We start from the raw sequence: 25,859 nt of genomic DNA, 5'->3' as shown, positions 1-25,859 counted from the left end.
AAAAACCCTCCTGTTGTTCTCTCCAACGAGTTGTAGTACACTGGTAAGGACCTGAATGTAGGCAGGAAAAGCCCAATGCACAACTACAAGATAGGCAGTAGCAATAGCAACAGCCAGAGGTGGTATTCAGCAGGTTCTTACCAGTTCTGGAGAACCGGTAGCGGAAATTTTGAGTAGTTCGGAGAACCAGCAAATACCGGTTTGGCCTCGCTCCCATCCATTCTCTGCCTCCCGAGTCCCGGCTGATCGGCTGGGTCTTCTTTGGTTGCCCTGCACAGGAGAACGGAGCTGGAAAGCAGGTTAGTGGGGTGGGAAGGGAATGGGGATTTTGCAGTACCCTGCCACGCCACGCCCACCAAACCACACCCACCAAGGCCATGCCACGCCCACCAAGCCACACCCACAGAACCAGTAGGAAAAAAAAATCTGAATCCCACCACTGGCAATAGCACCTAGACTTATATATCGCTTTGCAGTGCTCTAAAGCTCTCTCTCTGTATAGAGGTTTACAGAATCAGTACCTGACTCAACAGTAGTGCCTGTGAGAGGATTCTGGCTGTCTAGGTGAGCCACTGCTTCAGTACGAGCCAGCAGTATGCCACAGCTTCCAACAAGACCAATGCAATCCTAAGCTGCATCAATATGGGGTGGATTCCAGAACACTGGAAGGGATAATATCGCTCTGTGCTGGACTAATAAAACCACACCTGGAAAAGCTCCTCCAGTTTGGTTACCATGATACAAACAAAGCAAAAAAGTGCTGAGGTCCATAAAGAGTGTAGAGAAGAGCAAACAAAGAAGAGTCTGGAGGCTAAACCTTACGATGATTGATCGAGAGAATTAGGTTGGCTTAGCCTAACAAAGAGCTAAGGCGTAGAGGTGACATGCTAGCAGTCTTCCAATCCTGTCATGGGGAAGAGGGCATTGATTTATTCTCCACGGCACTTGAAGGCAGAACAAGAAGCAAAAGAGAGAATAACAATAGCAATAGCACTTAAGACTTATATACCGCTTCACAGTGCTTTACAGCCCTCCGTAAGCGGTTTGCAGGGTCAGCATATTGCACCCAACAATTTTGGGTACTTCTTTGACCCACCTTGGAAGGATGGAAGGCTGAGTCAACCTTGAGCCTGGTGAGAATTGAACTGCCAAAATTGCAGGCAGCCAGCCATCAGCGTAGCCTGCAGTACTGCACTCTAACCCCTGCGCCACTGCGGCTGTCAAAGAAAGATCCAACCTAGAATTAAGGAGAAATTTCCTGACAGAAACAATTAACCAATTGGAACAGCTTGCTCTCTGGAGCTGTGGATGCTCCATCACTGGAGGTTTTCAAGACAAAAAAAAAAAAATCGGATAAAACTAATCTGGGATGTTATAAGGACTCTTTCCTTGGTAAAAGGGTTGGACTAGAAGATCTCTAAGGTCCTTTCCAGTCTTATGATTTTATGGCACATGGATTTTGTAGGAGGAAACCAGGATTTTCACATGAAGCACCAGGTTAGCTGGACCCTTTCTGCTTCTGCCTTATATTTGGTGTGCAACCTAGCATCTTATGCAAATCGTTAAGTAACTGCCATACACCTTTATAAAGGCCAACCTTTTGTAGCTTTATTAATCCAAAATGTAAACATGCCTTTGAATTTACCAGCTCCTTGCTCTTCTGGAGGTGTCAGGTATTTTCTTTTACTTTTCCTCATCTGTGAAAAGCGGGCTCTTCACAGGGATTGGCATGACCAACATGCCTCCAAAACAAACGAAATTTTTCTTCAGGAATTCTTGCGTTCTATCCTTTTCCAGGGCGTCTGTGACAGATTCCTGGCTCCGTTCTTCCATAGCTATACAAGCCTTAAAATAACAATCACAGCAAGTGTAAGGCATTTTACCACGAAGCCGTTAAAGAAAAATCTGATTTACTAACTACATGTAGACCAGGGGTGGGATTCAAATTTTTTAACAACCGGTTCTGTGGACGTGGCTTAGTTGGTGGGCATGGCTTGGTGGTCATGTGACTGGCTGGGCATGGCCAACTCAACATCACTCACATCGAGGGACGCATCTCCTCGCCTGGCCTCTCATGACTGTGGGGATGCTGCAACAGTCGTAAGTGTGAAAAACGGTCATAAGTCACTTTTTTCAGTGCCATTGTAACTTTGAATGGTGACTCCACACAAGCAAAGTACCAGCAAAGGAGGGAAAAGAAACTCCAGAGAGGTTCCTAAGATAGGAAGTCTAGTCCTGCCAAGAATGTAATAAGGGTTAACGGAGAGGCAGTTTCTGTAAGCAACGCCAGAATGTTTCCTTCCTGCCTTCCTTACAGGATTAGGCCAGTAATTTCTTCTAACAATCAGTTCTCAGAACTGTTTGGAATGTTAACAACCGGTTCTATCAAATAGGTGTGAACCGGTAGAATCCCACCCCTGATGTAGACCTTGACTTACAACAGGAACACAAGGCTGTGCTGCCCACATGGCCTGCTCACACACTGGCCCACCCTTCAGCTGAGCGCAAACCTTACTTTGAGTAGAGCCATATGATCTGTAACTGGAAGGTAAGACCAATGGCGGGGGAGGGAAATCCGCCCCAGGTGGCTTGCTGCCGTTGGTGGGAAAGTCGGTCCCATATTTCAGGGCTGCAGTAATCACAGGACTGGCCCTTTTGTGATCCCAGAGTAGCAACTCCTCCAGTCTATGGCAGGCCGATGCACCTTGGTGGAGGAGTAGCTGCTCTGGGATGATCAAAGGGTCGGTTCTATGACTACTGCAGCTCTGGAATATGGGACCGACTTTTCCCCCCCTGTCAGCAAGCCACCGTTAGTCAAAATTCATATCAGTGGTCCACGAGATTTAAAATTATGAGTTTGGTGGTCCCTGAGCTCCAAAAGATTGGCGATCCTTGCACATGATAAGCTTATATAATTAAAGCCATCTCAGGCATCTTTGGAAGGTCTGGAAGAATGCTATAATACTAGACCAGACTGGATATATTTCGAACCTATGATACCAAAGCTGAAAGGATATGCTTCTCAGATTTTCCACAGCTGCTGGAAGCTATCTATATCTCTACTGAAAATGAGTTATTCAAATACAAGTGGAAATATCTCTGCAAAGTATCTTCCAAGCATTTCCTCCCAGCTAATCTAATCATCTGATGAGCTTTCTAAACCACAAATACCCCATGAGAGATTTCTGTTTTAGTTGAGTCATATTTGAGCGCTAAGGTCTTCGTAGGTTATGGTGTTTTTTCTTGGGAAAAACAGATAATTTTGGCATGAAGACCACATTATGGAAATTGCAGAAAATCTGGAGATGTGTCAATTCATGTATCCTTTCTTGAATTCCAAATCCAAGAATCTGCCACGCAGCTATTAAAGTAGAACACAGGCTACTTACTTTAGTGAAAAATAATGGTTGCTTTGTTTTGGGTCTTTGTAGAGGTGGGGGTGGCTTTGGAAACAGAGGTTGGATCTTGATCAATGATTTTGGAGGCAGCTCACCAAAAATGGAATCTAGAACTAAGAAGTTGAAGAAGAAAAGTTAAGAATAGGAGTACTGTGAAAGGATGAGCTTTCCGGTCGTCTCCATAGAGCGTGTTGGGATTTTTCTGATGAAGGGAGAAAAAATTCTGAAAAGAATTTCAAAATCAATTAGTATTACCAGACCATCTTCCGGAATATTGCTCCTGCTACCTCTGCAAACCTCTGAATTCAACTCTGCTGTCTGGAATCCGCACTGTATATCTGACATAAATACGATTGAGCGAGTTCATAAGTATTTTACCAGAAGAGTACTACATTCCTCTGTTTGCAATGCCCTACACCACCAGACTTGAGATTCTAGGCTTAGACATCCTTGAGATTCTAGGCTTAGACATCCTAGGCTTAGACATCCGGCTAAGATTAGAGTTAAGCATAGTACATAAAATCATATGTTACAATGTCTTACCAGTTAATGAATATTTCAGCTTTAACAACAACACTAGAGCGCGCAACAGATATAAACTGAAAGTAAACCACTCCAAACTTGATTGCAGGAAGTACGATTTCAGCAACAGAGTGGTCAATGCCTGGAACTCACTACCTGACTCTGTTGTCACTTGCTCAAACCCCCACTCCTTTACCCTCAAACTAACCTCCATTGACCTCACCCCATTCCTAAGAAGTCTGTAAGGGGTGTGCATAAGTGCATAATCGTGCCTACCGTCCCTGTCCTATTGTCCCCAATTATTAGTTCCTATTTCTTGTATTTAAACTTATGTTTATTCTTGTTTCTGTTATATTGTAAGCTTTTGACAAATAAAATAAATAAAATAAAATAAATGTCCTTCTTCCCTTGATCCAGCAATGGGAGCGTTAGAATTATGGAGAAGACCAACAATGTGATGAAAACTGGAGGAAGGAGAGGTTCTTGGTGGTCTCTGAGCTTGGTTGTTTTCTTGCAGATGCTTCACTATCCAAAATACCTAGGTATCATCAGTTTTTGACTATCGCTGATAATGTTACCTAGTTGGTAATGAAATGTCTTCAAGAAAACAACCAAGCTTAGAGAACATCAAGGACCCCACATTTCAACCAAAACCTACAAATATTCTCCTTTATTGAAACTCTGGTAAGGTTCTTCCAAACATGTACAAGTAACCTGGCATGATAAACAGAAGTGGGATTCAACAGGTTCTGACCAGTTCTGGAGAACCGGTAGCAGAAATTTTGAGTAGTTCGGAGAACCAGCAAATACCACCTCTGACTGGCCCCGCCCCCATCTATTCTCTGCCTCCCGAATCCCACTGATTGGCTGGATCTTCTTTTGTTGCTCTACACAGGAGAATGGAGCTGGAAAGCAGGTTATTGGGGTGGGGAGGGAATGGGGATTTTGCAGTAACCTTTCCCTGCCACACCCACCATGCCATACCCACCAAGCCACACCTATAGAACCGGTAGTAAAAATTTTTGAATCCTACTACTGATGATAAAGCAACAAAGAAGAGAGAGGAAAAATATACTTATTTTTCTCCTCTCTTCAGTTATCTCCACACTCTTCATCTCATTTGATTCAGGATTACTTGGAATTCAATGAATCATGAATTGCTTTGTTTCAGGAAAACTATTGGCACTCTTTTTACCAATGATGTCCAGTGAAGATCTATTCCTGAGTGGAATTCAAGAGAACGGCTTTTTCCAAGGCAGGTGAAGCCAGCACCAAGAGAAATCTGACTCCAGGATCAATACTCAATTGAATCTAATGCTTAATTTAAATTTAATTAGAATTGAATTAACTGCAGCCAATGTGATTACCTCCTGGCAGCATTTAGGCTGTAGATACATCATCCTTAACCTAATTGCTCATTTCCTGAGGATGCCCAATACGTTGAATCATAAACCTGCCCAACAGACTAGATTCACAAACATGCTAAGCCAAGAACAATAACAACAAACTAAGGTTAATGTTAACCAAGTTTAGCATACTATGCAATAGCCTTGACCTTGGCTGGCTAAGCAGATTGTGTGGACAGAGTCCTTAGGTATCTTATGTATTTGTTTATTTATTTACTACGTCCCTCTTCTATCATATTAAACATTGCAATTAGAGGACAATTTTTTTGAAGGGGTTTCATGACCTTATTCAACATTTTGCAAAATTAGGCATGCCCTGGATTTTGTGCTACAGCTTTTGGTTACAAAAGATTCTCCCAGACAAGCTTCTACTCAGCTTTACAGCTGATCTCATTATAATCTACCATTCAGTCTCTATGAGTTTATAGACATGCATCTTTGAAAAAAATACCAGGCAACCTTCAACCTTATACTAGCTGAATGTCTATGGAGATCCCCAGTCATCCAGGTCATGGTTGTCCCAAAGGTGCTTTTCCAAAAGGCAACTGGATTTTTTTCCCCAGAAACAAAGTCCAGTTGCCTTTTGAAAAAGCATCTTTGGGACTGTTGGAAGAAATATCCATCTCTTTCAGTTCCAAGCTGGAAGAAAGACACTGGAAACATGGAGGCTGATTGGAAAGAGGGTTTAATGATGAACAGAACCACCAAGCACATCTGATTCTGAGTAACTAACCACATGGAATTGAGAGTGAGGGGCTTTTATACCTTTTGGGGGGCTTTAAACTTGAGCTTCCTGTTCCTCTGCAAGAACATGTATTCTATTGGCTGTTGTAGGGGTCATAGCTGGCTCTGTAGGTTGTCTGCACTAAGCTTGGTTGAAGCTTGGCCTGCTGATGCAATGAAGGGGCTTGTTAGGCAATTTCTGTTGTGGCTGAGGGTTAATCCTACCTTTGTTCAGTTGTTGCTGCAGGGAATTTGCTTATGAATAGAGCTACCTAGATCTCAATAAGCTCTTTAAGTGCTGACATTTTCCATCAAGAAAGGTGGGGGGCTGCTTTCTGTCTCCAAGAGCATGTTTCTTGATTTCTCATCCAGGGAAATATAATATTCCGTCTTTTTGATATTTCTCAAAAAAAAATTTATTCCTCTAGGAGAGGGGTAGGTGCTAACTTTCTACAGGACTTAACACTACAGACTCAAAGCCTGTGTGGAGAACACTAGGCTGGCAACTCATTTAGATTTGAGTCAAAGCACTCTAGGGCCAGAGGTCTCCAACCTTGGCAACTTTAAGCCTGGAGGACTTCAACTCCCAGAATTCCCCAGCCAGAATTCCCCAGCAAAACTGGGTGAGGAATTCTGGAAGTTGAAGTCCTCCAGACTTAAAGTTGCCAAGATTGGAGAGCCCTGCTCTAGGTGCAACAGGCAGCTGCAACATTACTGATGCAATACAAGACAATAGTTAGAAAAACAAATACCCGTGTTCCCTCATTTTCCAGTTTGAGATTCAATGAAAACTTGCACAAAAGTTTGGTTGCGTTTCAGCTTCTGCACATTTTGTTTCTCTAACATGTTTTTCTATCTTCCTTTCCACTACCAGTGCCTACTATTGGGAAATAGTATGGTATAAATCAGATTTTGAAGGATCACGGAGTTTTGGTTGTGCATTGGACCAAAAGAGAGGAAAATTAATTAAGTTGCATTAAAACCAGAGGTGGTATTCAGCCAGTCCTGACAGGTTCTGGAGAACCGGTAGTGGAAATTTTGAGAAGTTAGGAGAACCAGCAAATCCCGCCTCTGACTGGCCCCACCCCCCTCAATTCTCTGCCTCCTGAATCCCAGCTGATTGGCTGGGTCTTCTTTGGTTGCCCTGCACAGGAGAATGGAGCTGGAAAGCAGGTTAGTGGGGTGGGGAGGGAGTGAGATTTTGCAGTATCCTTTCCCTGGAGTAGGGAGGGAATGGGGATATTACAGTATCCTTCCCTTGCCACACCCACCAAGCCACACCATGCCCACCAAGCTACGCCCACAGAATTGGTGGTAAAAAAAATTGAATACCACCACTGATTAAAACAGAAAGGAAATATCTTTCTCTAGTGCCAGGTAGTTGAAGAGAAGACCAGTTCAACAGGATGTTGCTTTTCTAGCTTCAGAGTCAGCAGCATTGTGTGTGCATATGGACAGGGCAGGAGGGATTTTCTAATTGTTCCTTTCCACCATAGCTATCTGATTTCTCACATTGTTTTTCAACCTCTTCTTCCCAATTGTTAGGCAAAGGCCGAAACAAAACTCACATCTTTTCTCAGGCTCTTCTGGTGGACTAGCAGCTTCATCGCAGCAGTACAATTCCCGGGTGGGCAGTTCAGGATCGCTCCCATTGGAAATTTCTATGCCAAAGTCCATTTCATCGTCATTGTACTCTTCTTTTACAGCCTCTTCACTGACATCATATTTTGCAGCAGCTTGCAAAAATTCTTCCACTTCAGTTTCATACAGTTCATCAACATTGCTGAAACTGGGAGGAAGAAAAATCCAAAATAAGTCCAATACAGAATAACAGAGTTGGAAGGGATCTTGGAGATGTCCTAGTCCAACCCCCTGCTTAAGCAGGAAACCGTATAACATTCTGGACAAATGGCTGTCCAATCTCTTAAAAACCTCCAGTGATGGAGCACCCACAACTTCTGAAGGCAATTTCTGTTCCATTGATTAATTAATTGACCTGTCAGGAAAATTCTAAGTTGGATTTCTCCTTAATAAATTTCCATCCATTACTTGTCCTGCACTCAAGTGCTTTGGGAAGTAGGTTGATCCTCTCTTCTCTGTGACAGCCCCTCAAATATTGGAAGACTCCTGTCATGTCATCTCTAGCCCTTCTCTTCATTACACATACTCAGTTTCTGCAACCGTTTTTCATGTTTTAACTTCCAGCCTTCTAATCATCTTGGTAGTTTTTCTCTCCACTCTTTCTAGAATCTCAACATCTTGTATGTATTAGAAATGGATGTGGCCTAACTAAAGGAGTATAAAGTGGTACTAACTCTTCTTCACATGATCTTGATACTATTCTTCTGTTGATTCAGCCTAGGACTGTCTTGGCTTTTTTGGCAGCTGGCTCATACTTAAGTGGTTGTCCACTAAGACACCCTAGATACCTCTCTCACAGTTACTGCCGTTGAGCCCTATACCATCTCTTCTGTACCTGGGAATTTAGTTTTTCTTGGCAAAGTGTGAAACCTTACCTTTCTCACAAGCCCTCTGTTAATTAGTACACTGACATAGATTTTTGTTCCCACTCACATAGGGAAATGCTAAACTTTGTCATGCTAATGATAAAAGGCAAAAGATAGAGGTCAGGATTACCACACAGACACACCCAAAGATATGTGATGGAGAGAAATTGATTTATTGTACAACTGAAATCCCCTTGTACTTTGCCTTCAGGTGGACACGCATTAAACCTCATAGCCTTTGTGTCTCTGCCTTTACTTTCCTTAGAAAGTCTGTAGTTTATTAGTATAGTTTGACAGTTGATAACTAGTTGGTCACTATCATTTTCTTTGATCTATACTTGCCAATCTAGGTGCTCCATTGTTCCTTTTTTTTTGCCCCCAATTTCCTTTGCTGGATGTTTGGTCAGGAAGCTGAATTTGCACCTTGCAAATTAGTAGATATGGGGTATGAAGCAGTTGCATCATTGGGAAAGACATTGTGATGCAATGATTTCATTTTTTTTCAACCTGTCATAGTTTTCCCAGTGAAGGAGTTTGGTTTCTTGATTCCTAAATAGACCTTCTACTGTTAACAGAAAGTTTTGTCACTCTCAAACTTCCTGCCTGAATTTGTATAAATAGTAAGTTGAATATTTGGTTGTTATTTATTATGTTACCCTTTGAATCAAACAGGGATGGCCACATTTATTGGCGGATGAACATACTTTTGATAGTATACTATTAGCATTTTTTTTCAATAAAGGAGAATATTTGAAGCTCAGGGTTGAAATGAGGGATCCCTGGTGCTGTCTGAGCTTGTTTTCTTGTAGATGTTTCAATACCAAACTAGGTAACATCATCAGTGAGCATTTTAATTAGATGTCTTGCCATAAAATAGATGTACATTCCCTACATGCATCTTTAATGCATATGGCCAGACACTGATTGACAACCCCCACCCCCCATATCCCTTCCATCTTCCAGAATGTTCTTTTCCATGTGGGAAAGTAGTCCAACTTCTGATCAAAGCTTTTAAGCTGCAGCCCTGGATTTGTTTTTGTTTTTTTAATTGTTGTGGCCATCCAAAGCACCTGAAGGCACGACAAGAAGCAAATGGGTGGAAACTCATCAAGGAGAGAAGCAACTTAGGACTAAGGAGGAATTTCCTGACAGTGAGAAAAATTAATCAGTGGAACAACTTGCCTCCAGAAGTTACGAATGCTCCAACACTGGTGGTTTTTAAAAAGAGACTGGATAACCATTTGTTTGGTGTACGGTTTCCTGCCTAGGCAGGGCGTTGGACTAGAAGACCTTCAAGGTCCCTTCCAATTCTGTTATTTTATTCTATTCTATTCTATTCTATTCTATTCTATTCTATTCTATTCTATTCTATTCTATTCTATTCTATTCTGTTCTGTTCTGTTCTGTTCTGTTCTGTTCTGTTTTATCCTATCCTATCCTATCCTATTCTATAGCTCAAGAGATATTTTTGGAAATAAAGATGCCAGAGTCTGGAGATCTGTATTGGGAGATTTCCATTTGGTTTTATAAAAACAGAAAGTGAACAATAAACAGTGAGATAGATTCAAAAAGCTGGTGTACCCAAAGAGAGTTAAGAATGTGTATCTCATTGCCTACAGTTACTTTTGAGCTATTTCTTTTGGGTGTTGGCAGTGGGTTGCATAAGCACTACACTATAAGATTATTTGTGTGTGTGTGTGCGCTCCATATACTGTAATAGGATGGGCTTCCTCCAAGTACTTTTCTTGAACCCATGCCAGCTGGTGGCACCCAGCAAGGACTTTTTCTATGACAGTGCCTACCCTCTTCCCAATACACAATTGACCCCCATCCTTTCCTGCTTTTCAGGGACAAAGAATTGGAACCACAACTTCAGATAAACTGATGTATTGCTCACACCTACACACAAGAATCCAGTCAACTAATAGTGTCAGCAGTAAGTTGCTACTAATTAACTGAATTCAAGAGGTGTTTGATTGCTTATGGGAACGTAATGGTTCTAGTCTAATTCCTGTCTTGACCCCATCCCCATATTCTTTCTGTCCTTTTCCTACAGAAGAATTTTAAAATGCACAGTTCTTTCCTCAGATATTGGGGCCAAGATGATTGAAATTCCCTGGAAGGGTGAAATATAAATTCAGGATCCCAACTACTTATTAATTTGTTTAATTTTTAACTCCATGGGTCCATGGCTTGTTTGTTGATTGCATGCCACCCCAAATCACAATTATTCAAGTTCAGCATCCGTATCAGCTTCTTAAATAAATAATAAAATAAGTTATTATTACTGCTTTCCTTACACTTAGGATTTGGAAAACAGGTCGACTTAAAAAGGGCTGAGTAAGGAAGGGTTGAAGCAGAATTGTGATAACATTTTAAAATACTTAATATGTAGATGAGCTGCACTCTTCTTTAAAAGTACGCTTGTTGAAAAGTGTATTTTTCAGGAATTAAATAGAGCATCTTTTGCAGCCACAATTGAGGTTATGTTTAACTGTAGATGCATCAAAGGAGTCTTAAATAAATGTTCTTGTTTCTTAATGAAAGAAAAATCAAAGAGAAGAAAAGAGGTAATTGGCAAATATACAAATAACCTCTCATATTTTAAAAAATCAGCAGTAAACATTCTGGAATTGCATTACCTAGGTTATTTACATAATCTTCTTTTCAAAAACCCTTAAGAAATGTTGGCCATCATAAAGAAGAAAAAATAGCATGATTCTTAAACTCTGAATAATTCCTTAAAAAAAAGGATGCTGCAGAGTTTAACAATGTGCTCTATGTAGATTTACATTTTTAAAATAAGTTAACCCACAGACCTCTGCTCTTTGCCTGGATTCCTTATGTAAATTCTATATGCAAATCCTGATTTTATATATATACTTGGGGTGGGGTGAGGGGAATGGGGCACATTTGTGAAGCAGCAAGAGAAGCCTTGTTTGGCAGCTCACCAAAGTTACCAGGTTTTTCTCACTGAAATCCAGACAAGTTGGGTCATGGGATTGGGAAAAGTTCGTAAATATCTATGTTTGTCTCTAAATGCTTGGAGGAAACTGGTGGCTTTGGCAACCAAAACTGGAAGAACTTCGAGATAGACTGTGCTAGATTTTTCTGCAGGTTTTTAAAGTTTAGTTAAATATTTTTATGAATATGAATTTGCATTGATTCTACCATCTCTCTCTCTCTCTCTCTCTCTCTCTCTCTCTCTCTCTCACACACACACACACACACACACACACACATCTTCCTACCTACCTACCTGTCTTCTCTCTCTCTCTCATCTATCTATCTATCATCTTCTATGTCTGTCTGTCTGTCTCTATCATCGATCGATCGATCTTCTATCTGTCCATTACCTATTATCTGTCTACTGGTATCTCTATCCCACCTTTACTAGTTTTACAAATAACTCAAGGCATTGAACATATCCAGCACACTCTTCCTTCTCCTTTTTTCTCCCAGAACCACTACTACTCTGTGAGATGGACTGTGCTGAGAGTGTGTGACTGATCCGAAATCACCCAACCAGCTTTCATAGCTAAGGTGGGACTAGAACTCCCACTCTCCTGGTGATTGGCCCAAAATCACCTGGTCACCTCTCATGGTTAAGGCAGGACTTGAACTTAAAATCTTCTGCTTTCTAACGCAGTGCCTTAACCATTAGTGATCAGGTGCCCAAGCAATTGGGGTTTTTTTTGATCCAGAGATAATGAGCCCCCCAATGAATAAAGACATTTTAAGCTTTCTGATTCATTGTAGCAAACAAATTTAAAAGCGTAAGATAAAAAACATGCATACTAAGCAAGACGATACTCAAAACTCTTACGAGCTGTCAGTAGCTCTTTAATAACAACAGCAGAGGTACCCCAAGACGGGCCAATTGCCACAGGACCTAATGCTGGGTTCTCTGCAGAATCTTGAAGGCCAGCACTAATCTGAAATGCTTCCTTACAGATTTCTGCCTAGTTGACTGGAGATGCCATGTAGGAGTTAAGATGTCAATACAATTCATCCATTTTCTTGGCTGTTGCTCTCTGTACTGTCTTCCCTCTTTTTAACAAATTAACAGAGTTGGAAGGGACCTGGTAGGACATCTAGTCCAACCCCCCCCCCCACCCAAGCAGGAGACCCTACACTATTTCTGACAGATGGCAGTCCAATCTCTACTTGAAAGTCTCCAGTGATGAAACTCCCACAACTTCTGAAGGCAACTTCTGCTCCATGGATTTATTTATTTATTTATTTATTTTATTTATTTATTTGATTTGCCAATTGTTTACAAGATAATAAGTATAAGTGTATACATAGTTGTGAATACATGAAAAATAAAAGAATAAGAGAAACAATAGGACAGGGACGGTAGGCACGTTGGTGCGCTTTATGCACGCCCCCTACAGACCTCTTAGGAAAGGGGTGAGGTCAATAGTAGACAGTCTAAGGTTAAAGTTTTTGGGGTTTGGGGAAGAGACTACAGAGTCGGGTAGAGTATTCCAGACATTGACCACTCTATTGCTGAAGTCGTATTTCCTGCAATCAAGTTTGGTGCGGTTTACTTTGAGTTTGTATCTATTGTGTGCTCTTGTGTTGTTATGGTTGAAGCTGAAGTATTCATTGACAGGTAGGACATTGCAATGTATGATTTTATATACCATGCTTAAGTCAGACCGAAGACGGCGTAATTCAAGGTTTTCTAGTTCTAGAATTTCAAGTCTGGTGGCATAAGGTATTCTACAACGAGTAGAAGAGTGGAGAACTCTTCTTGTGAAATATTTCTGGACTTTCTCAATTGTGCTAATATCAGATACGTAATGAGGGTTCCAGACTGATGAACTGTATTCGAGTATTGGTCTAGCAAATGTTTTGTATGCTCTGGTTAGTAGTGTGATATTACCAGAGAAAAAGCTACGTAGGATTAGGTTAACAACTCTTAATGCCTTTTGGCTATGTAGTTGCAGTGGGCTCTAGCACTTAGATCATTAGAGGTGAGTATTCCAAGGTCCTTTACAGAGCTTGGGTCATCAACAAGGTCTTGACTATTCAGCTTGTATTTTATTTTCTGTTTTTTTCTGCCAATATGTAGGACAGAGCATTTATTTGTTGAGATTTGAAGTTGCCATTTGTTTGACCATTCTGATACATAGTCAAGATCTTTTTGTAGGGTAGTAGTATTGTCTGTGGTATTGAACAGCTTTACATCATCAGCGAAGAGAACGCAATTGCTCTTAATATGATCACAGAGGTTGTTTATGTAGAGTATGAAGAGAGTTGGTCCTAGAACACTGCCCTGGGGGACACCACTATTGACAGGTACTGGATTTGATTGTTCTCACTGTCAGAAAAATTTCTCCTTATTTCCAGGTTGAATCTCTCCTTGATAAGTTTCCATCCATTCTTCCTTGTCTGGCCTTCGGGTATCTTGGAAAATAGCTTGACTCCTTCCTCCTCTCTGTGGCAGCCCCTCAAATATTGGAAGACTGCTATCCTGTCTCCCCTGGTCCTTCTCTTCACTAGACTTTCTCAACTTCCTCCCACTGGAGGAACTTCATCGTGGTCCAAAGCACTAAATTCTCTTCATCCTGAGATCTTTCGAAGCCAAGCTCTCTCCCGCTTCCATCAGGAAACTGCTGCTGCTTCTATCCCTGACACTGTTTTTTCAATGAGGTTGTTTACTAGCTATTGTGTGGGTTTTTGGGTTTTTTTTTTTTTTTTTTGACAGGTAATAATCAAGAGGAGAGGGTGACACCCTTTGCCGGGGTTTTGTTCCTAGGGAATGTTCACACTTTTGGGACTTGTGGTGCAGGATTTTATAGAGAGAGAGAGACAAGTCTTTTTTTTTATTAAGCAGTTGTGCCCGGAAGGAAGTCATTGAGTGCACTAAATTTATTCTGTGAATTTAACACTCACACATACAAACACACATTCCATCTCTGGTTGTTTCCTCCTCTTTCAACTTGCCCATCCACTTTTCCTTTCTTCTTTCTAACCCTGCTTCTCTCTGAGGAGGGAAGGATCTGTTTGCTGCTTGTTTGGTCTATGAAGACCCTGCTTATATACCGAATAAGAGTTGGAAGGGACCTTGGAGGTCTTTTAGTCCAACTCTTTGCTTGAGCAAAAGACCCTGCACAATTCTGGACAAATGGCTCTCTGATAATCTTGCCCTAAAAACCTCCAGTGATGGAACACCCACAATTTCTGGAAACAAGCTGTTCTATTAGAACATAGAATAATGGACTTGGAAGGAACATTGGTGGTCATCTAATCCAAAACCCCGCCTGAGTGGGAGACCTTATACCATTTAAGACAAATGTCCAGTCTCTTCTTGAAAGCCTCCAGTGATGGAGCACCGACAACTTCTGAAGGCAAGCCGTTCTACTGGTTGGTTGTTCTCACTATGAGGAAATTTCTCCTTAGTTCTTGGCTGCTGATTAATTTCTATCCCTTGTTTCTTGTCCTGCCTTCTGCTTTGGAAAATAGTCTTCCCCCCTTCTCTTCTTCATGGCAGCCCCTCAAATATTGGAATACTGCTATCCGGTCTAATTCATTGTTCTCACTGACAGGAAATTTCTCCATAATTTTAGATTGGATCTCTCTTTGATAAGCTTCCAACCATGATTTCTTCTCCTGCCCTCAGGAGAACATAGATTGTTCCCCTCTTCTCTGGGACAGCCCCATCAGATACCGGAAGACTGCTATAACATCACTTTAGTCCTGCTCTTCTTTAGGCTAGACATGCCCAGTTCCCACAATTGTTCATCAAACAATAGTTTTTGGTGCACAACCTCCTTTATGAATGCCATTTATTTTGAAGAACAATAAAATGATGGAAATGAGGTGTCTAGAAAGTAAAGAAAATGAAAACAAAAACAAGTTTGGAACCATTCATCAAAACATCCCAAAGGTGCTTTTTTTTTTTTTTCAAAAGGCAACTGGACTTTCTGGTTTTTCTTTGAAGACGTTTTGCTTCTCATCCAAGAAGCTTCTTCAGCTCTGACTGGATGGTGGGGAATGGAAGCATTTATACTCCTTGCAGACAGCTGGTCATTTGCATCCTTTTAGTGGGTCATTAAAGTCACCTGGAGGTTTGTCTGTGTCATTGGGATCATCTGAGTGGTGCAATTGGGTGTGGAGCCTTCTTGGAACCTTTGAAAGGACTGTGTTGTAGATTGGAGATAGATGATACCATATCCCTCCCCCTCTGTTGAACAGCTTCATTGAACAGGCTTCTCTCAACAGAGGAGGAGGGATATGACATCATCTATCTCCAATCTACAACATAGTCCTTTCAACAGTTCCAGGAAGGCTCCACACTCAATTGCACCACTCAAATGATCCCAATGACACAGATAAACCTCCAGGTGACCTTAATGACCCACTAAAAGGATGCAAATGACCAGCTGTCTGCAAGGAGTATAAATCCTTCCATTCCCCACCATCCACTCTGTAGCTGAAGAAGCTTCTTGGATGAGAAGCAAAACGTCTTCAGAGAAAAACAAAGTCCAGTTGCCTGTTGAAAAAAAGCATCTTTGGGACAACCAGGACCTGGATGACTGAGAATCTCCATAGACAAACTCATCAAAACCAATCAAAAAGGTTCAAGCATCTCGAGGTTCCCATCTCAGAACACTTGGTCAATGACCGTCAACTTTCTGGATAGGTTTTTCTCACCAAATTTTAATTGCTTGCCCAATCTATTTTTATACAGCTGAATTTTGCTGAAGATCCAGAATGCTGAGGGTTTGGTTCTTGTTGTTGTTGTTGTTGTTGTTGTTGTTGTTTTAAGGGAGGTATTTATGAAATCCAAAGCTAGAGTGATGCTTTGCTCAGGTGCTAATTTATTTACACCAATTAATTCCAGGCCCCTGATGTAAACCAATTAGTATTCAACCCTTAATGGAGTCATTATCTGTCAGATTAGCTTTTCGTAATGCTTGTCACTGTTACAGGACTAGGCAGCAGAACTTTGCTAATAAAACTAGCAGAATTAATGGAGTGAACAGCATAGATAATGACTTAATGTGGAACATACACTTTAGAAAAGGAGACCTGATCAAACGGGATTCTCAAAATGAAGATGTCAGAAGTAGCTTCTCTGTTTTTTATTTTTTTATTTTAAAGAAGGAGAACAGGCAGAAGAGAAAGTACAGGTAAGTCCTTGACTTACAATAGTACATTTATTGACCGTTCGAAGTTACAACGGCGCTGAAAAAAAAAGAGCTATGACCATGTTTCACACTTATGACCATTGCAACATCCCGATGGTCACGTGATCAAAACTCAGACTCTTAACAACTGACTCATATTTATGACGATGGCAGTGTCTCCTGGGGTCATGGGATCCCCTTTTGTGACCTTCTGATGAGCAAAGGGTATCATAATTCATATTCTCCAATGGGACACTTCTATAGCCAAGAGTCATCAATCATGTTCTCCAGTTAGAATTTTGTGTGGCAGAAACTTCAGTCACCTAGTTACTATCTTTGAAAACATTTGTGGAATGCAGTTTTGGTTTTGCAAGCTGCTGCACTGCATTGGCAACTCTAAAAAGAAATATTTTATGAGTTGACATGATGATTCACTTAACAACTGTGGCAAGAAAGATTGTAAAATGGGGCAAAATTCATTTAGCCAATGTCTCATTTAGTAACATTGGGCTCAATTGTGGTCATAAGTCGAGAACTACCTGGAAGTGCTTCTCATGAACATATAAGGGGGGGTGGTCTTTCAGAAGCTTCGCAAAGTCATTCAACTTTAAGGACTGCATTTCCAGTTTTGTCTCCATCATTCATTCATGTCCCCATTTGCGCACAAAAGAGACCATTGTTAGACTCTGATCTGTTGGAATAGGCCATAGCTGAATTGGTGAAATCCGTGTTAGGTGGGCAAAAGGTCTCAACTTCAGTTTCCTCCATCTCCAAGCCCAGCTTCCCTCGTCACATGCCGAATTGCTTTCCTTCAGTCTCTAGAGACTATGGTATCGTGCTATGAAACCGATAACTGCCACTTCCCGTGTTGTTTCCATGCTGTAAGTAAAGCTGGAATGTCCTCTCCAGAGCACGAGGCCTGGGTAATTTAATATGGAGGATAAACTGTTATCCAAGCAGCAGATCCCCCCCCCCCTCTCCATGTCACTGAAACAGTCTAATGGAATGGCAGAGTTCCAGTTGCGCCACAGGAGTTACCAGAATGTGATTGTACACAGTCGCAAATTGCTTCTGGGACTCCGGCTCCGGATTTTGCCTCGAGGTTGAACTTCTGAAGCCTTTCCCAAGAATAATTATAGCCACAAGGCAGTGGAGGTTTGAAATCAAGAGTTTCCCTTCTCCTAGAGGATGGTCCTACCATTTTATCTGCTGTCGGGGCATCAAGCCCTCTTCTGCCTTCAAAACTGTTGACCATCTTCTCCTGTAACCCTGGAAAGGGGCCCTTATGAGGTGCGACCAGCCAGGCCAGCTGGACCAACATTTTTTAAGGAGGTATTACTCCTCCGGCACTCCTCCTCACCCCAGGACACCTGTATGAAACCCCCCAAAAGCTTCTCAGTTCATTGTTCACTGGTATTTCTTAGCCTACTCAAAGATCATTGCTGGCTGGAAATGATGAACTCCAACATGCTCCAGGTTTAAGGGTGAAGTCTGGAGCATAGAATACCACCGATGCTCAGAGAATGTTCTACTCCAGGCAGGAAATCTAATGGACCCTGGTTGGAAGATGTAGTAACTAATGAAGAAGAGGCTCAATACATTCTCACAGTGTCTGACAACAGATTCTATTGCTGGATTCCCAAAAAGTCCCCTGAAGTTTCTTGAAGCAGGTATGATATACTTTGGCAGTTCCTATTCATGTAAATGAAGATGGGAATAAGCTGGGCGTCTTGAGTTTGCCCAACTTGAAGTTTTCCATGGTCAACATTTGAGAAAGGAGGAGAACTGAGCATCACGATAAATGTCATTCAAGGACAAAGATCATAAAAAAAAATAACCCAATAAACTGATGATAAGGAGTTAGTATTCCTAAGTCACTTCTGGCTGTGGTAAACCTCCACGTAATAATTTCACACCTGTGATTGTAGTTTAACCCAGGGCTTTGTCACCAGTGGCATTTGCTCTTTAATCCATCTTTCCAAGTCCGCTGCCTTCCAGATGTGCTCCATCACTGGAGGTTTTTAAGAAGAGATTGGACAGCCATTTGTCAATAATGATAGAGAGTCTCCTGCCTGAGCAAGAGGATGGACTAGAAGACCTTCAAAGTCCCTTCCAACTCTGTTATTCTATTATGTATTGGAATACAGCTTCTATAAGGTAAAGGTAAAGATTCCCCTCACACATACGCGCTAGTCATTTCCGGCTCTAGGGGGTGGTGCTCATCTCCGTTACAAAGCCGAAGAGCCAGCGCTGTCCGAAGACGTCTCTGTGGTCATGTGGCCGGCATGACTAAACAGCCAAAGGCGCACGGAATGCAGTTACCTTCCCATCAAAATGGTCCCTATTTCTCTACTTGCATTTTTACATGCTTTCTAACTGCTAAGTTGGTAGAAGCTGGGACCAGTAACAGGAGCTCATTCCATGACGCGGTGCTAGGGATTCAAACCGCCAAACTGCTGACCTTTCTGATTGACAAGCTCAGCGTCTTAGCCATTGAGCCACCGCATCCCCTTTACAGTTTCTTGACTTGAATACTACAACTGGGGCTGTGGATCTGGAACATCTCACCCAATGTTTTTGTGGGAGCACCAGGCTGGGGATGACTTTTCTGTACCATTGTTTTCTGATCAATATGGGATTAATTTGAACAGCTTTCTCTAGTCAGATGCTGTGCTCCAGCCTCTGTATGACAACTCTGATCATTTTTGTTTCATTTTTCTATTCTAATTCTTTTGCTAAGTTCTGTTATTCATCCTTCAGGGGAAACTATGGATATACTAATAGTTAAATAAAGCATGGTGGAATCTTAAGCAACTTCCTTTGTAAAATCCAGAGATTCACAAGGGAAATATACTAACAGAATTGAAAATACGCCTCTGATTCCCCCATAAACAGTTCAAGTTCTTTCCTGTTTTCAGGTTTCCAGAACTGAGTACTGTAATTACACCTAATAAATTAAAGAATTAAAAGAATGTTGGCTTTGTCATCACACCTATCTGGTGCTGAATCGGGAAGTCACACTTTCTGTACAAGCAGACAAAGGTGGATAAAAAGGAGAAGTAATTGGGGGTTCATTTAGCTCTTATCTTTGGCTATTTTTTTCAATTTGTTAATGTCATATATTTTTTTCTGCTGAATTAAAACATTCCCATTATGGAGTAAGCATGATCTATTCTCCTTGAATGACCCAATTCAGCCAACCCAAATCTGTTCAAGTTTCAGTTTTCCCATATTCATAAACTAAAAAAGAGCTATTATTGCAATGTCTCCAAATTCATTTATTCCTCCTCATGAAATAGACAAATAAGCAAAATGAAGATATTAAACAAACCCAGATGTATACGGCAAGTGCACCCAGGAGAGAAGTAGCTGTAATGAAATCACCGGCTGTGCTCGGTTCTACTGCTCAGCTGTCACAGAAAAACTGAAACCATGGATGTGAGTTTTCTGGTTCCCCTTGATCTCTGAAAAAAAAAGTTGGAATGGATTCTAGATGATATGCATTATTAAGATTCTGGATTAGAAGATAATAGCTCTTCTTTTGGCCATAATTTTACTGTTCTTATGCCATCTTCTTCCAGACAACTAGAAGGGGCTGTGAATGGTTTAGCAGTTATGTCATGCCCCTGTTGGAATCTGACTCCAAGGAGGAAGATGAACAACTGACAGGGAGTAGGAGTGTGGCTCCGTTGGCTGTGGAGGAAACAGGGGAAGGGCAAAGTCTGGCTGGGCAGAGCAGGAAAGAGGTAGAACAAGGGAGAGGAAATTCAGAGGATGATCCAGGCCCACCCCCTCTTCATCCTAGGGCACGTAGGGAGGAATGGAGAAGGGAGCAACGTGGATTGTGTGACTTACAGGGGAGGAAAGGACCCTGATTCCCTTCATTAGCTGCAGCTGGGAACACAGTGTATAAAAGAGGAAGCTGCACACAGCAAGTCATTGGGAGCAAATGTGAATTTATCTTGTATGATCGTGGCTTATCTGTGTTCCTGGCATCTTCCCAACTGTGTGAGTTTAGCTGTGCTTTCAAGTTTGAAATTCCTTCTCCTGCCCTGTCAAGTTAATTACTTCAGCTTGGTTTGTTTGGATTTTTAGTTACAATTTGTATGTACCTTGTTTTGGACTGAATTTTCTATAGTTAAAGGCTGTTCTGGGAAAGTTTTCCTCCAGCTGAAGGTAACCTGGACATGGGGGCAAAGTTGGAGATAATAAAGGGAGTGTTATTGCTTATTTAACTGTGTTGCCTTTGTGCCATGCCTCGGGTCATCACAAGTTAAAGATGCTGAGCTTGTTAGCTGGAAAGCTGACAACTTGGGTTAAAGACCCAAACGCCATGCAATGGGATGAGCTCTCATTAACTTGCACCAGCTCCTGTTCACTTAGCAGTTCAAAAGCATGCAAATGAGAGTAGATAAATAGGCACCACTTCAGTATAGTCATGATGGCCACATGACCATGGAAATGCCTCTAGACACTGGGCTACCTTTATGCTTGTTTGTGCTTTGCTACTACATGGTGACAGCCATGGACTCTGGGGAGGGGGAATGGGAGGAGGGATTTTGGGGGAAAGCGAAAGTAGTAACTGTTGTATCTCCCTGAGATGCTGCTTCAAGGTTACCTGGCTGGGGAAAGAACGCAGCTACATACTAACCTACACTTAAACTGACCATTGTGAAAATATCTTGCTTGAACCTGATTGGTCATTGGGGAGGGGGTGTCAGTGATGGGAGGCAGTTAAGGGAAAGAAAAATTGAACTTAGGGATTTTGGCATGCGAATCTCAGTTCTGGTTATGCACTACTGCAGTACACTTGAATTCTAATGAAACCATACCTTTCTCAAAAAAAAAGGAGTCAAAGATTGTTTCTTTTTAAGGGTTTAAGTTTGTGCCAAGTCTAACACAAATGGAGCCCTGGTCCCTAGAGTTGAAAATGACTAGACAGGGAAAACCTTTACTTTTTAGATAACTAGAAAGTCAGAAGATTTCTGTACTGAGGTTCATTCCATCATGAAGGATCTTAAGCAAGGAAATAGTAAATGGGGAAAAAAGAAAAAAGGGAATCTGCATTCTTTCTATCTCTGGAGTGAGTTTTCCTTATCAAAGTAGTATCCTCTTAAGCTTAAAGGCTCCAGCTGTCCTCAAAAAACCAAAGCAAGATGAGAGACAATTACTTCTTGGATCAGATACCATCACTAGATATCGTTTAGATGAGAAAAAGGGAAACCAAAAACTTCCTGGAACAAGACAAATGTCAACATTCCAAGTAACAACTCCATAGAAAGCAGAACTCCAAGTCAGACAGACTCAAAGAACAGTTTTATTGGAGATTTCATATTGGCACAAGCTGGTGAAAACCGACTCTGGAAGTTCCCACAGTTTTCACCTGATTAAAAGTGAAAGTTTCCCCCCTTACCCTAAACAATCAGTCACATTGTCCAATCAAGATGGTTGCCTGGTTACTTTGCCCCCCCCCTTCCTCCAGCCACCTGTTGGAATGTCCTGGGTTCCCTCAGGAAACTAACTTGTTTTGGCTCAAACCCCACATCTAACTATGTTCCCCCTCCTTTCTTCGCATTGTGGCAACCCTGAAGCCTCCAAAATGGCCCCAGCCAGGTTTGCTTCAGAGTTGACAATAATAGAAAATATCTTTTTAGGGACATCTCCATAACGTCATTGATCAATGAAACTCAATTCAAAGGAGGTTTTAGTTTTACTAGAGTTGCATTCAGAATGATTTTAAGACTTGCTTTAGTGTGCTTTTTGATAAATTCTTACTTTCGTTGGCCAGAAGGGGGTGCAATTGGAATAGCATGTGTTACTTTATTCCCCTTAAAACTCCAGTCTGCAATATATCCAATTTTGTATCAACAATTTAATTTTGTCTCTTGAAGGGGCAGGGAAAGCTGCCCTGAAAAATTGAATTCATAATGTATGCCTTCTTTGTTTTTCAAAGTTTTGAGCCTCAGAAAAATGAATCGGAACCTGGTGGAGGTCAGTTGGATTTAAGCTGTTTTCTTTTTCATTGGAAGAAATAGACTATTTCTGTTTCATTGGCATTTTGGTTCCCTTTTTGGACCTAGCTGGGAATTATGGGCATCTAGACAGTCCTCGGTTGAGGAGGACTCATTGGGTTGTGTCTGGAGGGATTGGCAGGAATTGGACCTTGGACAGTTGCTTTGATGCCACAACAATGTGGAACAGTTGTTATACAATATTATATATAATATTATCAGCTCCTCTGCTATTTGATTTAACAACTACCCAGTTTAAACATGAGAAATCCCGAAGAGAGGAATGGCTTAAGTTGCCTTCTTGCAACCTGACTATTACTGATCCTTCTACCAAACCACCTGGTTTTGACCTGCCTCTTTCTGTCTGGATGAAATTGAACAGAATTAAGTGTGAAACTGGAAGAAGTTCTTCTGCCCTGTGTCATTAGGGATGGAAAGATTCCCCTTGTTGCTACTGAGGTGTCGGTACAGAAACCATTAAACATATTGTGTAAGATTTCCCACGACATGGGCTTCCGGTTTGAGCATCTTCGACAATAGACTGAAATCTGCGGTTGTGCGCAGTTTTGATCTGTGCTCGCCGCTGGAGTGCCCCGAGCCAGCTGGTTTTGGGGCTAAGCCACCCCATAGAGGTGGTGAAGAGGAGGGAAACTGCCAGCAGGGTCGAGGAGAGTCGCATCTCTCCTTCCCAGCTGGCCATTACTCCCTTTCCCGAAAGTGGTTGCAGTGGTGGTCAGAAATGGCCATCTCAAAGAAGAACTCGACCGGAAAAGAATGTGCAGGAGGAAGATAAGAAGAGAAAGTTTTGGCTGACCAGGTCGAACTGAAAAAGCAACAATATAAGGTACCCTGGAATTTGAATTATAAAGAACAACATTGTTCCCAAAGAAGACTTTGAAGCAGCGAATGAGAGAGGGAAGGGAAAGGATTTTTTTCTTCTTCCCTACATTGACAACTAAGAGATTTAAGCAAGAAACCAGCAAAAATCCACTTTGACATTAACAGGTATTTAAGTTGAAAATAAAATGTCAAAGGGAAAATAAAGATTTCTGGATTCTCAAAAACTTTTAAAAGGAAAAAAACAAAAGGGTGGGATCTGGAAAAATAGAGGAGACCACCTGGAAGTGAAAGGAATTAACAATGAAACAACCCCCCAAAAAGAATAAAAGAATAGTTTGAAAAGTAATTACAACATTAGGAAGAAACAGAAGAGAGGATTACAGAAGAGAGAATCAGAATGAGAGAGAGAAGGGGTCAAAAAAGGAAGGGAGAAGAGGGGGAAGAGGGAAAGGAAAAGAAATTATAAAGGACAGAACCAGGAAATAGAGAAACAGGGAAAACGTCCAAGGATTAAGGGTATAAGCCTATTTAGAAGACACAGAGATAATGGGTGAAAACTTAATTGAAAGGGGGGTTCTGCAAGGGTACATAAGATAGTATTGTCATATTAGAAAAAGAAATGAACTTTGAAAATATGAAACAAGTGTGATTAAAATGATAGATAAAATACTCATTGTAATGCAATGGAATGTTTAATAAATAAATGAAATAAAGAGAAAGAGAGAATGAAATTAGGAAAGGAGGGGAACATTTTAATTATTATAAATGTGTTATAAAAATTTAAGTGAAAAGGAATATGAAAGAAACATGAAAAAATTATGGAAATATTATAAGTGTTCCTAGAAGTACGATACCCTATTGAAAAGAAACGTTAAAGATGTCAAAGATTATAACTAACATTAATGATAGAGATGAATTGGAATAGAATAAGTATTTTATTTATTTATTATTGTTTTATATATATATATTTCTATTATTTGTATGTGGATCTTTGGTTATTCGGGTTTTCTCCATAAGATTGGAAGTATCTAGGCAACGTTTCGATGAAGTCTCATTCATCATCTTCAGAACACAGCCAAGCCCCCACCCAATCAAGTCACACCCCCACTAGCAGTTAAAAGGAAGAAGCAGCTGCAAGCTCACATCACTCTGAGAAGCACAGAGCTGAAGACAGAAGCCTGAAGATGATGAATGAGACTTCATCGAAACATTGCCTAGATACTTCCAATCTTACGCGGGAGAAAACCCGAATAACCAAAGATCCATATATATATATATATATATATATATATATATATATATATATATATATATATATATACATACATATTTATTTATATATATATATATATATATATATATATATATATATATATATATATATATATGTATATGTATATGTATATGTATATGTATATGTATATGTATATGTATATGTATATGTATATATATGTATATGTATATATATATTCTCTTTAAGAACTTAGTGCGTATTTTAAGAATGTACCAAGCAGAATTCGACTGGAAGTTATGTGTTATATTGAATGTTATAATTGTAAAGGCATAAATTGAAGTTTAAATAAGAGTTGAATGGATAAAAATAAAAAGATACAAAGGTGTCATACTCCAATTAGTAACTACAGGGGAAAAAATTGTTTAATGAGAAAAGAAAATATGAAATTGAAACAGGACAGACAAAAGTATCAATATAATGACTTACTTGTATTATGTTTTGTGAAAACCCAATAAAATTTTTATATATAACAAAAAAGATTTCCCACGACATGTGTTTTCTGATTCCCTAGATGTGCACAAAGCAACACCAGATTGCTGAATTGGATATCCAGTTATGAAGCCACAGCTGTATCCCCATAGAAGTTTTGTATATAATTACATGGATTGTATATATCTGTTTACTTCTCTTCTGTCATGTTCTCATCATATGCTAAATAAATAATAAAGCTCATCTGCAATGGAAAACAGGGAGAAGTCTTCAAGGAGTGCTTCATCTAACCTTTGGAACAACATCCTCCCAATATGTATGACCACCTTCCTACCCAGCTCCAAGCAATCTCAAAACCTTTTTTTCCCCTCTATCCCTGGGCTGGTGGCTTGGGAAGATCCTCTTCCAATTAGAGGTGACGTAGATACATATTATGTTTTTGTACTTCCATTATAGTTGAGTGTTATCTTATCTATCATCGTCTTCATTTAATGACCCCATAATCCCTTGCAGGGTGGAGTCTGGGCAACTGAATGGAGCTAGCAGAGTGTTTTAATGGCCGGATGCCTTTCCTGTTGCCAATGCGGA

General features: G+C 40.8%; 1 long non-coding RNA gene across 1 annotated transcript in view; it reads right to left on the bottom strand.

The window, feature by feature from the left end:
• Window positions 1–1,671: 1,671 nt before the first annotated feature.
• LOC148129750 (uncharacterized) overlaps window positions 1,672–25,859 on the bottom strand; it is a 53,782-nt gene continuing 29,594 nt past the window's right edge. The window contains exons 2-3 of the long non-coding RNA XR_015750713.1: window positions 3,390–3,511; window positions 1,672–1,845 (exon numbers count right to left, since the gene is read on the bottom strand). This is a non-coding gene — a long non-coding RNA (uncharacterized LOC148129750). The remainder of the gene's footprint in view (window positions 1,846–3,389; window positions 3,512–25,859) is intronic.

Source organism: Notechis scutatus, chromosome 10 (genome assembly GCF_049901735.1).
Source record: "Notechis scutatus isolate UNSWTSFEM ecotype Mainland chromosome 10, rNotScu1.2, whole genome shotgun sequence".
Taxonomy (NCBI): Eukaryota; Metazoa; Chordata; class Lepidosauria; order Squamata; family Elapidae; genus Notechis; species Notechis scutatus.
The sequence above is the reverse complement of the archived record's forward strand: the minus strand, read 5'-3'. Positions and strand labels throughout refer to the sequence as shown.